Here is a 15,207-nt window from a genome sequence, read left to right on the forward strand (position 1 = left end):
TCATGTTCACCAGCTGGTCTCCTGTCATTTGCATGTTTTTACGTCGTATCTATGGAAGCAGCCGTTCAATGCAGCGTTTCCGGTGACGCCGTGTGGCTTTCGAGAGACGAAACACCACATCGTCCACTTTGAATAAAGTTGAGGAATAGACTTTGTTCTGCAAGTTTGGGGCTTCCAGACACCACTCAGACTCTAAACCCCTCCAAAGGCAGAAATGATTAGTATAAACTTCATTTTCTCACTTTACTCCAAGGTTTTAAATAGTTTTGGTCAATGTAGTTATGATATACGTGGAGTTTAGCACAAACAGTTTGAAAGGCGCTCAGAAAGTGTTTCCATCTGAGAATGCATCCAATGAAGCATCACAATAAAACGAGACATGATGTGTTAATTCCACCACAGGAGATATGACATGTTACCTAAAATTAGTTAAACAGCCCACAGATATCGGTATCGGTCGATATCGGAATCAGAAACTGAGAGTTGGACGATATCGGCATGTCAGTTATGGGCAAAAAGCAACATCGGACATCCCTACTTTTAGGCTTATGTTGGACTACACACTGATGTTTCACCACCAGACTAATTATTTACAGCCTGTTGCAGACCTTTACTTTAAACGTCTAAAAAATAGAGAATAAAAAAGGTGATTGCATCCAGAGCAGAGTTCAGAGGGTTCATGTGGATTAAATGAGACTCAGTTATGAAGGATTCATGTTTTAGTAATGTCATTCATCTCATGTCAAATCTGTGCACTTATTAAGCAGCAAACAATGAATGTCCTTTCAGTTTTTGATCTATTTTTTAACACTTCAGAATAAAACAGCAGTGCTTGGATTGTTTTCTAACCTCATGACTAAAGCACACAAGGCTTTTTGTCCATAAAAATCAAATAGATTGATGGAACTCTGCAGAAACTCGCTGCATCTCCATCGTCGGGTGGAGCAGCAGCTCGTCTCTCCATTATTTCAAATCAGGATTCCAATCACACGCTCGCAGTCCGCCGCTGCGCCTCAAACACACAGAAATATTTGCTTATATGCTCAGGGAAGCAGCGGCCGAATGAAGCCTTGTTGATTCTCTCCTCCCACGCAGCAGCGCTACTCCCAGCATCGTACTATTATCACAGGAAAAACAGAAAGAGGAACACTGAATGCAGGGATCCTGACCGAACGCCCACCATGACGCAGAAGGAGGGAGAGGAAGAGGAGGAGGAGGAAGAGGAAGAGGAGGAGGAAGAGGAAGAGGAAGAGAAGGAGGAAGAGAAGGAGGAGGAGGAGGAGGAGGAAGAGGAAGAGGAAGAGGAAGAGGAAGAGAAGGAGGAAGAGGAGGAGGAGGAGGAGAAGGAGGAAGGAGGTTTAGGATGCAGGAGAGATCCAGCAGACAGGAGGGAGAGAAGAGGGGATGATGGACGAGGAGTGAAGGTAGGACAGGAGGATAAATGAGCAGAGAGGATGGAAAACCGTACGGAGGAAGACAAACTGGAAGCTTCCCAGCAGAGCTGCATCTCTGGGATTTAAATGTATGAACCTCCTCAGTAATAATCACAGCCGGGTTTCCTCCTGATTCAGAGCCTGAAGTGAAACTCGGCATGGTGATATGAGAGCACGGCGGTCTGCAGAGTCACGCATCTTAAGATCCTCGTATGTCATTTTACGGAGTGAAAAATAACACAGGAAATAGTCTGGGTCATTCGTCATGACGGCACGGTGAGAAATGACAAGAAAAAAGAAGAAATGACATTCTGATAACACCAGAAGTGACCTGCTAGCTTATTTATACGCCGTTTCATCATACCGGGCTGGAAAATGGACAAAATGGAAAATGTTTGAGGAAAATCTGACCAGAGAAAAGCAACTAAAGCAGCTAAAGCAGACACACAGGCCACATTTTATCTAAACCGGTGTAAAGGTAAGGCTGCAGTTAACCTAATATTAACCCTGGGGGGTTTGCATTGTATATTATCTTTGAAATAAATAAAAATATCACTCCATTTATCAGCCAGAAACTGTAAAAACAGAGAGAATCGACAAAATCTGTCAGCAAATTGATTCAAATCTATGAAAATAACTTTATTCTAAACGTCTCTGGAACGTTTAAACCGTTTACACCAGATTCTGTAAAAGAAAAAATACTATTCATGAGTGAGAAAGCTTTTAGACTGAACTGCAGGCAGTGTTTGTGTCTTTAAAACGTATCAGTGACGTATTTATGGGATGTACTGCATCATTTATTCCTCCAGTACTGCATCTGTGGAAAATGCGTTGATTCTAGGATTTTTAGATAAAATACTTCAGCTTTTCTGTTTTCATGCTTCATGGCGTTCTAACGGTTCTCTGCCTTTACTGTTTTCTCTACTTCGTGGTTGTGCTGCTTCCATAAAGCTGCAGGACTTAAAATGAACAGAAACACTCAGACTGCTGGGAGTTCAGAGGGTTAACATCCATCACGTTTCTGATCATTCTGCTGCATCTCCACCTCTGCACAGCCTGGATGCTGCAGATGAACAGTGATGGAAAAGAAAGAAGAACAAACGTGTGCAGCAGAAGATGATGCTCCAGACTGATCACCACTGGGTGTTTGGAACTTTCAGTCAAAAGATTTCATTCATACTTTGCTTCTGTGAGAGTTTTTAGTGGGGAGGAAGAAGATCTACAAACACGAAGGAGAAACAGTTTTGTTCATATTTCAGTGTGCAGTAAACACTTCACAGGATGAATAATGAAGAATCCTGATTCAAAAGAATCATGTAACCTGAATACAAACAGAACTGTTAGTAGAGTATCTGTCCAGACAACATTATCTGAGATAAAGATCCTCTTAAATTAATCTAAGTCACATGAAATGACTGCTTTTTCATCATCTGTCAGAAAACTCTCCGAGTATTCAGCAAGTTCTGTTTAAGCTCCACATTTTCCCCCAGAAATGCAAGAAAAAAATCCAAAAACATTCAAAATGCAAGCAGCACAGAAACAGTCCCTGAATAAAACGGTTTCAGAACACCCAAAAAAAACAAACAAAAAAAGGAGAATCTGAACGTAAAGGAACTCCAGAAAGGCTGCAGGAGGTCAGACTGCAGATTAACGAGAAATCTGATTGAACAGCACAAACCACTGGAGATGTGAGGTGTTTAGACTGCATTCTTTGTGTGCTAAATCCTAAATATGTTCACGGGTTCAACATATTCTTCAATTAAAGATCAGAATCTCGTCTTATATCTGATCATTATTAATCATAGGAGCATTAAAATCCTGATTTAATAGCAGCTACAAAGGACCAAACCAGGGAGAAGATGCTGTAAATGACTGCTCCAAACTTCATGAGCTTTTAGTTTTTCCATTTCTTCATTGAATCCTCTCTCACAGCTGTTTAGTCGCCTAACTTTGAGTCATGTTGCAGAACAGCAGACTCACACTTTTAATATGAAACTCCAGAAAACACCAGCACTAGAAAGAGGAGGGAGTGGAGCGCAGCAGCATTACAAAAGAGAAATAAACACTTCAGAAGGTGCAAACGAAGCAAACATGCCTGCCTGGAAACAGATTCATATTCATCTGAGTCGCCACAAACAAAGAAACACAACAGCTGAAGCTCCAGGTCATTAGACGTGCAGAAATACAATTAAAGTAGCTCAGTGCTGCGTTTACATCAAAACAGCGGATGCAGACAACATGAGGAGCTTCAAACCCGAGCAGGAAGAGGCCAAACAGGAAGTAAAGCTCACAGAAGTTTAAATACACAAATGAGTCCTTTCAAAATAAAAGAAACCAACAATGAAATTAGTCTGAAAATGTTTAAATTCTGTGCTATATTACATCATAGTGGATAAAATGTGCATAAACCTGGACTATCAGCTGCTCCCCTTCACAATAAAAGCATCACAGCACTATCCGTTAAATGAGTCACCCTCACAAAAGCTTGAATTCAGTTGTCAGAATAAGCCGACGGCTCGCTGCAGCTTTCACTAAAAATCACTCTGACATCCCAGATTAGAGTCAACTACCAAAAAAAAAAAAAATCAGAAAGCATAAAGGTGACAGCGGCGGCCGTGATGGATCGTCTCTCTGCAGGTTAATCAATCACAGCGCTGATAGAAGCTGTGATTTCATCTCCCCTCTGATTCATGGTTAGAAGAAAAGCCCCGATGTGGAGGAGCAGCTTCACCCAGAGGACAGGAGGAGTTTTATTCAGAGGAACGATAACAGCGCTTAATGCTGCCTTATTTTCTGCCTGCTAGCTTCCTGTGGATCCTGATCTGAAGCAGAACAAGAAGCTGAGTGCTCATGTTTAGAACAACGAGTCCAAAACCTTTTCAGATGCTGACCCCTAAAATAACAGGGAGACCCCCGTTATCCCCAGAGGAGGATGAAGCAGAAAAACCTTTCAACAGACACACAAACACACAAACAGCCTCACAAAGAACACAGCAGCATGGTGTGTTTATACTGTAGTTTAACAGGATGTAGCAGAATAAACGCTGCAGGTTTCTGTCGTTTTTCTGACAATCATGGCTGAAACGGGCATTTTGAATCATCCTAAAACTACATTTGATTTCAGTAAATTATATCTTTAAAAACTCAGATTCTCTTCTAATCCTCCAAACCCCAGATTCCACTGGTCGGTTTGTAAGATGTGGAATCTTTTTAAAGACAGATTAGTCTGATTGTTCTGAACTTTTCATCTGTAAATCTGAGCTTCAAACTGAGATATTTCATTCCAATCACTTTCTTCTGCAGGTCTTTTTAATGCACTAAAAACAAACAGTTAGCAATAGATTTAGGTCAAATAAAACACAGTTCCATCCTCAGCAAGTTATGACCAAACTATCTGACACCAACGGTCACACGGCAGAGATCAGGCAGTGTTCATGCACACGTAGAGAAGCAATAAAACATCTGAGGAACATAAAAACTACAGTGTCTTTAGCCCCTGTTTGCTCTAGCTGCCATTACCGTCACTGTCTGCACTCATTCACATGAACACCAGGGATGGAAACGGTTATCAGCAATCAATAGTCACTTTACTGATCAGTAATCCATTAATAACTGAAGGGAAACACTGGACACTGTTCCCAATAAAAACATTTTAATCATGTGATTGCTTAAAGTAAACTCAAAGTAACTGAATTATAAATCAAACAGCAAAAAGTAAAGAAGGGAAACTGCTCTTTAGTGATCCACTCGATGAAATCCAACAAATACTTTCACTGAAAAGTTTGGTGTCACTTAGGAATGTTATTATTATTAAAAGAAAAACATTTTTTAAAAGAAGATCACATTAAATGAATGATAAACCCAGTGTAGACATAGTTAATGTGCTAAATGACTATTGTAGGTGTAAACGGCAGATTTTTAATGGAACATCTCCATAGCGGTACAGAGGAACATCTCCTGTGTTCTAATGCTACATTGTGTTAGCTAATGGTGCTGAAAGGCTCATTGATGGACTAGAGTTGGAGCTGAGATGTTTACATGAGAAGAAGCAGCTTCACCGACAGCTGGAAGACTGCCTTCTCTCCATTCTTTCCACAGAGGAGCTGAAGGTTTCCAGCAGTGACATTCAGGAGAAGAAAAGCTGCCCCAGTGCAGGGCAATAATAACAGGTAATACCACGTTATTCTGTGGCTCGCCAACTTTTATCCACAAAGACTTTCTGCAGACCGGAGGCAGTGAATCAACATTTTCAGGACTTGAAGCACTATAAGGAGCGTTTATGTGGTCTGTTTGTACAACAGGTCCTCAACCTTTTCAGATCCTGACCCCTAAAATAACAAAGGGACCCCAGTTACCCCAGGAGGAGGCAAGAGGGTAAAAACAGAAAAACACTGGAGCAGCTGAGCACAAAGAAGAGGCTAAAACTGCTAAAATCACTGCTGCACGAAGGAGTTCAGTAAAGAAAAGCACAATCTATCAACAACCACAAGCTGTGACTTAAAATCCATTCATTCATCATGTTTCTGTGACAGACCTTCGTTTGTTCCAAAGGAAAGCCATTTTAAACTCAGCCACCAATCAGCATTCTCCACCTCCTCCCTCTAAAACACACCCGCCTCATTAAATAGGAGGGTGGACAGTTTCTTTGTCAGCCTCAGTGTTTTTACATGTTATATTGGACTGTGTTGATTATTTTTATACAGAATCTGCAGAACAGAAAAACTGGAGGGAAGAAGAAGGAGAAGGAACTGAGGTACTCACAGAATGAAGATGACGACACCAGGAACCGATTTCAAAGGATTCCCTGGGATGATGGAGGCCAGTTTAATCTCTGGAAGTCCAGCGTGAGTACGATCCACAAGGAGGATGCTGGGAAAAAGCTCCCGGGTACACGAGGAGTTAGAAAAAGAGACGCTTTGGGGACGGATGGAAGGAAATAAAGTCTCTGCTCCGTCCTCCACAGATTCAGTCCCTCACGGCTCCTTTTCCCCTCTTATTTCTTTCTATTTTTTTGCCTTTATCTCACTCTTGATATGGAGATTGTGAAGGCTGCAGGGAGGCTTGGAGATAAGACTCGTCCATGCTGGGAGAAGAAACGAAAGAGGAGGGAGAGAAATGTCCTCCAGACTGAGTAAATCTCTGAAGGAAAACACAAATGAAGTGTGTTTGCTGTAGTCACCACAAAGGAAAGTAAAGAATGAACATCTTAGGCTGAATTAAGGGAGGAGGGCCTTCGGATTTCTCTCCAGGAGTTTGGAGGAAACAGACACCAACTCAGTGAGAGATGGACGGGGATAATGGGGTGTATCGGTGGCACCTGCTCGGCCTCCTTCTGCCTGCTTTTCCACCTGACTGCCGAGATTAAGGCATATAATCAAATCCTCTTAATTGGTCCTGATAGTGGCGGCCGGCCAAGAGTTCCTCGGTCTCTTCCCTGCTTGGTTTGGGAACAACGACGAGTCCTGGGAAACACTGCGCCTGTCAGTCAAGACTCTGGGCTCCGTCCTGCAGATCGGTGGTTGTCTGTCGCCGCCCTGATGAGGCCATATCCTCCCTCTGCTCCTCCCAGCCTTTACAGCCCTCCTCTGTTCTGTTTTCTCCTCTTTGTGTTTACGTCTAATCGCTCTCCCAGCCTCTAATCTCCATCAGGATCTTCTGTTTGCTAATTGGCTTCAGGTGTCTCTGGCGGCAGCGGAAGGAGGGAAGGGTGGCAGGGAAGACTTCACACCGCCGTCGCCATTAATTAAAAAGATGATTAGTCAGAATGCAGAGATTAAAGAGGAAAATAGGAAGCGCAGGGGCCGCTAATAACCTGGTAGCGCTTCAGAAGTCCTCGCTCAGCTCATCCACCGTGTTTTCAGCGCGTCGCTTCAACCGGCAGCTCTGGGCTCGTTAAAAAGTTTCTGGGAGGTTTCCTCGGGTCGTGGCGGCTACATGGTAGGACGAGCCACATGTCACCTCCTCAGAGCTGACATCCTGGAGGAGCTGGTTGGAGAAGAGGGTTTTACATCCACGGTGTCAGTCGTTGTTTTTAGGATCCAGGAGAAGGAAGGAATCCAGCAGAAAACGACAAAGAAAGTCCACAAAAACACCCAGAATCCCGTTCTTCTTGTTTCTGTGACCTCAACGGAGCAGCTGTGGACCGCCGAGCCTTCCAACGGATGCGGTCGCCATGGCGCCCCGGAGAAAGAAGCGCTGATTGGCCGAGGGTTGGCAGGTGTCCTGGAGGTGCTGATGGTTGGCGGTCAGGTCGAGTCACGCCAACAGATCACACCTGGTGCATTCTGGGTAAAAACGCCACACTGAGGAGCATCTGATGATCTGCAACGACAAGAAGGTGATGTTGTTATAAATATAATAAAAATGACATAATTTAACATTTTAACACCAATTCTGTAGATTCCAGTTGATTTTTAGAAAAATGTGGTCGAATGTTTTTGATCGGTTGCTCGATATGTTCTCATCCAACCAAACTCATCAGTCAGACAATCATCAGCGTTACTTCCTAAGAAGAAAACATCATCAGCCTTCCATGATTATTTCTGGTGGGAGGAGGAACAGCCTCACAATCTGATGGAACAACAGCAAAGACGATGAACTAGTTCAAACAAACACCAAGAACCCAAAAAAACCAACAACAATGGACGACACAACACAGCAAAAACACTGAAAGATCAGAAAGAGACATGAGTAGACCACAGAGAGACAAAGCCAAGCAAAGAGAGCACTCAGTGTACGTTTAGTTCATCTACAGATATCAGCTGGTTCAGTCTGACACTGAATGTGATGATTTATCTTTCTGCATCAGTAATTCCACCTTAAATATCATATTTGCATCTGTTATTACCTTAATATTAGTATCTTGGTTTGCTGACCGGATGCTAAAATCTGTTTATATCAGAATCTGTTCTCATAATGTAAATAGTTTGAGCTGATCTAACTTTAATAATCCGCTACAGTCAGAATGAAACCCCACCACCTGGTCCATGTCTGCTCGATAACAGCAGCAGGAAATGGTTAAAGTTCCTCCTGAATATCGTTTTGGATTTTGTGGGAGGAAGACATTTGTGAGATAAAAGGCTTTCACCTCTCCTAATTTGTCTCTTTCTTTCAGCAAAACAATCTTTATTTCCACACGAGTGAGAAGATTAAAAGTGACAAATTAGTGAGGAGGAAGAAGCCACGGAGCAGCGATGCAGATAACTCGCTTACAACAACAACAAAGAGGATTACGGAAACTTCTTCCAGCCAAAAAACCAAAAGAAACAAAAGCCGAGCCGTGACTCACGTCGATGAACGAAGTGAACGACGGCAGCAGAAAGCAGAGAGGAAGAAGAAGAAGAAGTCCCAGGGGGAGTGGGAGGAGGAACCAGAGCAAACACATGTTCACCGACTACACAGCAAAACAACAACTGACAGGAGTGGGAGGAAAGATTTTAAAAAACACAGTTTGTCTAAACTCTGATCTGCCAGAAAGTCTTCTGGTTGTAGGTGGAAGTAAACAAGCTGCATGGATGTGGAGTCATGAGAAGGATGGAGCTGAACGAGTCACAGAAAGAACCAGATATTAAGATTTACCTTTCCTCTGGCTTTTATTAAACATTTGAAGAACTTAAGTAGAACCATCTGTGACATGAGGTTCTACTGGAAAACCAAACCAAGTGTGAGTATAATTCCTTAAAATCACTTTATTCCTGATCTCTCATTTAAAAAATTGCCCAAAATATCTCTTTGGTCAAACCAGATTCTGAGAAAAAAATAAAAATTCTGTATCACTTAACTCAATCGTGAAGCTACGAGGGACTGATAAAGACTGACAGAGACCAAAATTCAGCCACTTTTCAACTTCACTGGGTTGAACTGCAGGCTGTGTGGATGGATGGATGATGGATGGATGATGAATGGATGGATAGATGGATGATGGATGGATGGATGGATGGATGATGGATGGATGGATAGATGGATGATGGATGGATGATGGATGGATGGATAGATAGATGGATGATGGCTGGATGGATGGATGGATAGATGGATGATGGATGATGGATGGATGGATGGATGATGAATGGATGGATAGATGGATGGATGGATGATGGATGATGAATGGATGGATGATGGATGATGAATGGATGGATGGATGATGGATGGATAGATGGATGAATGGATGGATGGATGATGGATGGATAGATGGATGAATGGATGGATGGATGGATGGATGGATGGATGAATGGATGGATGGATGATGGATGGATAGATGGATGATGGATGGATGGATGATGAATGGATGGATGGATGGATGGATGGATGGATGGATGGATGGATGGATGGATTCTGTGCATGTTGATTCCAAGTTTTGTTTCAATCTTCTGAAATAAATAAGTACATAACCATCATTGCTTGTTTGTTTTCATTTAAAGCATTATAAGTGTGTCCATAGTGTACAGAAGTCATGTTTCAGTCTCTCTACTTCTAATCATGGTTGGGATGTTTCCATAGGGTTTAGACGTTAAAAAGCAAAGATCCTAAAGTGAGGAAAAATGTGGTGATAACAGAAACTATCTAGCAGGGGGTCAGTAGATCATCATACCCTTTTAGAGGTCTACATTTTATCTCTGGCGTTTATTTGCAGAATTATCAGTTTGCAACACATTATTTACAAAAATGGCACAGTCTGTTTGTCTGCAGTATAAAGGTCTAAACCAGGGCTGTCAAACTCAGTTCCTGGAGGGCCACTATCCTGCATGTTTTAGATGTTTCCTTCTTCCAACACACCTGAGTCAAATGATCAGCTTATCATCAAGCTCAGCAGAAGCCTGATAACGAGCCTGATCATTTGAATCAGCTGTGTTGGAAGAGGGAAACATGTAAAACATGCAGGATAGTGGCCCTCCAGGAACGGAGTTTGACACCCCTGGTCTAAACCTTTACAGCAGAGGACTGAGCTGATATTTTTGCAAATAAATGAGTTTCAACATGATTAAATCATTCATAAAGTCACTCACGTTTAATCACATGCTCAGGTATGGCTGACAAATAAGAACAGTGGTTACACAACTTAACTGTTCCAAAGGTGCAAGAAACCCAAAGACAGTCAGAGTATTCAGGTTGTAGCGTTAGCATGGAGAGCTAATGGTAAAGGAAGGCTTCATGTGTCTGCAGCAGGAGTTTACAGAAATACACATGTCTGAAAACCCAACTTCCTCACCAGAATAAGCTCTGTATGTTCTATGAGCTGCTGCCATGACAACATTTAACCATGCAAAGCCTCTGCTCTCATTTTAGTTCACTTCCATAAAATCTTTAGAGTAAATCAAAAAGCTGCCGCTAAGAGATGATTCCACCGTTAGAGTTTTATGAGGCACAGAGGAGTAAAACATAAATCACCACGGGGATGAATCTGGATGCAAACTGTGAATGTCACTGAGTTTGGACGACAACGAGACAGAATTAGTGTGCTTGTAATTATATTAAATTAATCAAACTTCCACACATGGGTAGTCGGTCTCTCCTCAGTAAACTCAGTTTTAGTTTTTGATGATCCCATCAGTTAGAATATTTGTGAAGAGACAGAAAAGACCAAACGATTTGGTCAGTTTCAGGATCACACTTTATGCTAAACGATGATGGAAGAATGATCATGTCAGGATGAAACCACTCAGTCTGTCCTCCAGTCAGACACTCAGCAGTCAGATTATTTTACCTGCACACTTCAGGGACTCTAATAAAACAGTTATCAAGCAGGGATGGAACTGGTGCTGGAACGTCTGTTAACCAAACAGACAAATCTGAAATGTGAAGAAAACCTCCAAGGTTATAGAAACCGGTTTAAATAAGATCTGCAGTGTTTTTTCCGCAGACTTCACAGCAGTTAAATGAACCGTACTAAAGGATGAGAGTCCGGGAACAGACTCTGTGTGAAACTCTACAAACTAAATATCTTCTGTTCATGTTTAACCCTCCTGTTCTCCTCAATTTACGACACCAAAAAATATTGTTTTTGTCTGAAAAAAAAATCCAAAAATTCAGCAAAAAAATTCCCCAAATTTCTGAAAATTTGTAAAACCTTCAGGAAGAAAATTCCAATTATTCTTTCAAAATTTCCCTTAAAAGTGTGTATTTTTTTACAAAAAAAAACAAATTTGGCAAGAAAATTATTGTAAATATTTTCAAAAAGTGAGTAAAAATCTTCAAAAAAATCTTGAAAATAGCTAAAGTGTTTATATAAATCAGTAAAACTTCTAATATTTTCTTTAAGAACATTCACATAAAAATCTACCAAAATCCAGCAAAATTCACTGTTTCAGTCTCCAGTTTCATTGTAGAATTTTTTTTTTTCCCCCACATTTTCAAACTTTAAAACGGGTCAGTTTGGCCCACAGGACGACACCAGGGTTAACCAAAGACACACATAAAGCAGCTTCCACTAACGGTGACTCACTGACTGATGGCACCAAACATTGGAGATAGTCGGCTTTCTCTACCAGTAAAACCAGATTATCCATCCATCCCAGCTGTCTCAGATGGCAGGTTGTTAAACTACCTGCAGAGACGATTCATGAAAACAAAAAAGCTCAAAATCAATCCATCTATTCTTCATGTTCTCAGAAAATGAAAACAGTCAAACTGAGCTGCTCTACAAGTCTAATATCTGTGATATGTATGGAGCATAAAGCCTCTATTACTCCCTCAGTAACACCAGGGGGAACTTTGAGTAATTCTGTACATCTGGATTCCAGATTTTTTCAATTATTGTAAAATAAGCGAACCAAGAAATTCAACTTTTTCCTCTTTCTGTGAAGCATTACATTATCACTGCTGTTGCATAAAATACTGTATATTTCTGACTTCCCTCTCCTTCTAGTCACGGTTAGAGAGCCCACAGTGAGTGGAAATGAGCCCACAGGAATAAATGAAATGTGCAGTGCCTGATTTAGACGGTTCATTAGAGGTCTGCAGTAGGTTTAGTTTGGACGTAGGGTCAAACAGCGACTGCACAAACCGGTTACTTGAAAACGGACTCATCAGTATGATCGAATAAACGAGGACTTGAATGATTTCTTTGAGGCCTCCGCAGCATCTCCTTTCATAATTAAGAATAAAACTATTTAAGGTTCTGTGGAAACTGAACAACCAGGCTGCCGGTCTGACAGTAAAGTTCTATCTGTAGAGAGAACCCCACAGCTAGAACATCATTGTGGAACGGTTGTTTAGTTGTAGCTGAAGTCTGGTTTTAACAGCAGAAATGATGAAGGCTGGATGGTGATCTGATACAGTGGACGTCTTTTATGCTCACTCTGAACAGAAGTTTTAAAAGTGACCACTTTTGGGACGTTGAGAATCCAAAGACATAGAAGTTGTGTGGTCAGTTGGAACTCTTGATGCTTCTGGACATACAACGACAATCTGACCGGTTTCTATTACTGCATGTGTTAAAGGACCATAAATTACACAGCAATGTGTAAGAAAATGCAGGAGAGCTTTCCTCTAGTGGAAATCTGAGAATAAAATCAGGCTCCAGGAAGTTTAAAGCATCATTTAGAGATGAAGGGCTGACCGACGTTGCAGCAGAAACCAACATTGATTTATTTTTTGTTTCAAGCTGGTATTGTGTTTGAAACCAAAGCAGAAACAAGAAGAGCAGCTCTTGACTTTCTGACTGAGCTCCACTATTGCAGCATGAGGAACGTCAGGACCACTCGTATCAGTGCTGGTCTGCTTTATCTCCGTTAAGAAGTGGTTCTCCTGGTCAGGCTGTCATTGAGCTAACAGGCTGCTGTGGTGAAGGAGAGATCACTTTCTGTCTATAAATATGTTTGTTGCCATGACATTAGCAAGACAGCGGTGTCCTTCAGAGGTGCAGCGGTGGAGCTACAGAGTGGGAGTTTGCAGATAAAGAGAGAAACGTGGTCGATCCAGGAGTTGGCCACTTTGGTGCATCCGTCTGGGAGGTAGAGAGAAGACTGGAGGTATTTAGTTTCATAGCAACGACATGCTGCTGCAGCGCTACATGCAGAGTTCATAAAACCACCGTCATCTGGTAACCAAGGGTGGAAAAGGTACTGCCTGTCTCGTATCAGAGGACCAGAAATCTGCATGTTGATAGCAGCGGAGTGGAGAAGTCAGAAGGTCTGTGGATCTGGAGCTTCTTATTGTGCAGTAATGAATCAAACAAACGCTGGAGAATCAGAGACAACCAGCTCAAAACACAGAGAAGAAACTGTCAGAATGATTCTGATAAACACAGCGGTGGGTTTTTATCTGCTCATGTTTGACTTCAAAGAGAGACAGGACTTCAAGGAAACCAAATCCTGTCTGCCTGTCTGTAGTCCCCATTGGTTGGTCATTCAAACATCTTCTCACTGGTGGAACAATCTCCAGAATTACTTCCATAAAAAGGAAACATCAGCAGCCTTCCAGGATTAATCCATAATGTTTGGTGGCAGGAAGAACCGCCTACCGTTGAACTGCAGACTTCTTACATTAACCACTATTACTCGATGTTTAAGAAGAGTCGGCTGTATTTAGTTTCAACAGAAGGTTATAAATCAATTATAAAACAGTTTTCACATGACAGCTCAACAACCTCCATGGCAGATCATCTGAGACTGCTTTATAATCCTCAGTAGTTCTAGTGTCAGGACCACCAGATATAGATCTATTTCAGAAGTCTGGTCTGTTCTCATCAGTTCAGTATAAATTAACCAGGTTCTGAAACATTAATAAGCTGCAGCTTCTTCATTAAATTCATCTCCACATCCAACCTACAGACTAGATATGTCCTTTGGTTCACTACAGCCCTTTTAATGACAGTGAATGTTTGTTTGTTCCTTCATGATAAAGGGTTTATTGAACTCCTTCACCTACGAGGCATGTCAGTGTGAAGAGTCAGAGGTCAGCCAGTCTACAAGGAGAATTAAATATCTCAGGATCTTCTACACGAGTGAAGGTAAAATGGAGTGAGCAAAGATGATATTTAGCAGCACTGGTCTTTATTCCAACCCTCATCTGTGGTCAGAAGCTGTGGGTTAGGGTTAGAAAGAAGAAGACCAAGCCTCTGTATGAAGTTTCCTGTGGAGAGCAGCTGTTCTAACTCTACTGCAGCCTCAGAGGAGACATCTGGTCTGGGATCTAAACCAATGATGCTACCAGACTATTGGATAATACTCATGGATTCCAGATACTGAAACATGCTAAACTGCTTGTGGTACACATATAAATAACAAATAAATCATGTTTTATTTTATGAGGTAAAATCAGGATGACTAAAATGACACTACTGGACCATTTAGTGGTTTTACGAATGTGTCCACATCAAACTCACTGCACTTCAAATTCTACAGTTAGAGGCTTCAAACGTTGGTGAAATGTCAACTAAAGTCTGCATTTACAGTACAAAATATGGATAAATCCTTAAACACTTAGAGGAACTTCCTGGAGCCTCGACACCACCACTGCTTGAACATTTTACACTTTTTTCCATTTCTAAAAGGAAATACTTAAAAATTTGTTCTGTGCAGGAAACTTTCAATCACTTGGATCTACTGGAAGCTCTTCCACCTGTGTCCTCACCGAGTATCATGTCTGTAGGAGTCTGACAACAGTTTACCACATAAGAGGTCGCTCTGAGGGTGAAAATATAAAGAAATCCGTGTTGACTCGATCTTTCAAACCATTTTCTTATCCAGATTTGTCTAACATTTGTCTTTTCATACTATAAAGTACACACAGTCTCCATTTTGTTTCCATCTGCTTCTCCATGAGGTCTCAGGAGGTC

General features: G+C 41.6%; 1 protein-coding gene and 1 long non-coding RNA gene across 3 annotated transcripts in view; one reads left to right on the plus strand and one right to left on the minus strand.

The window, feature by feature from the left end:
* LOC110965025 (glutamate receptor ionotropic, kainate 5-like) overlaps window positions 1–15,207 on the minus strand; it is a 310,421-nt gene that overhangs the window by 280,901 nt on the left and 14,313 nt on the right. For both annotated transcript variants that reach the window (XM_051956156.1, XM_051956157.1), the window contains exon 2: window positions 6,195–7,754. The gene's annotated coding sequence lies outside the window, so the exon portion shown is untranslated. The remainder of the gene's footprint in view (window positions 1–6,194; window positions 7,755–15,207) is intronic.
* On the plus strand, window positions 993–2,829 carry LOC127536283 (uncharacterized). The gene is made up of 2 exons (XR_007945277.1): window positions 993–1,911; window positions 2,385–2,829. It is a non-coding gene; the product is annotated as an uncharacterized LOC127536283 (long non-coding RNA).

Source organism: Acanthochromis polyacanthus, chromosome 11 (genome assembly GCF_021347895.1).
Source record: "Acanthochromis polyacanthus isolate Apoly-LR-REF ecotype Palm Island chromosome 11, KAUST_Apoly_ChrSc, whole genome shotgun sequence".
Classification (NCBI taxonomy): domain Eukaryota; kingdom Metazoa; phylum Chordata; class Actinopteri; family Pomacentridae; genus Acanthochromis; species Acanthochromis polyacanthus.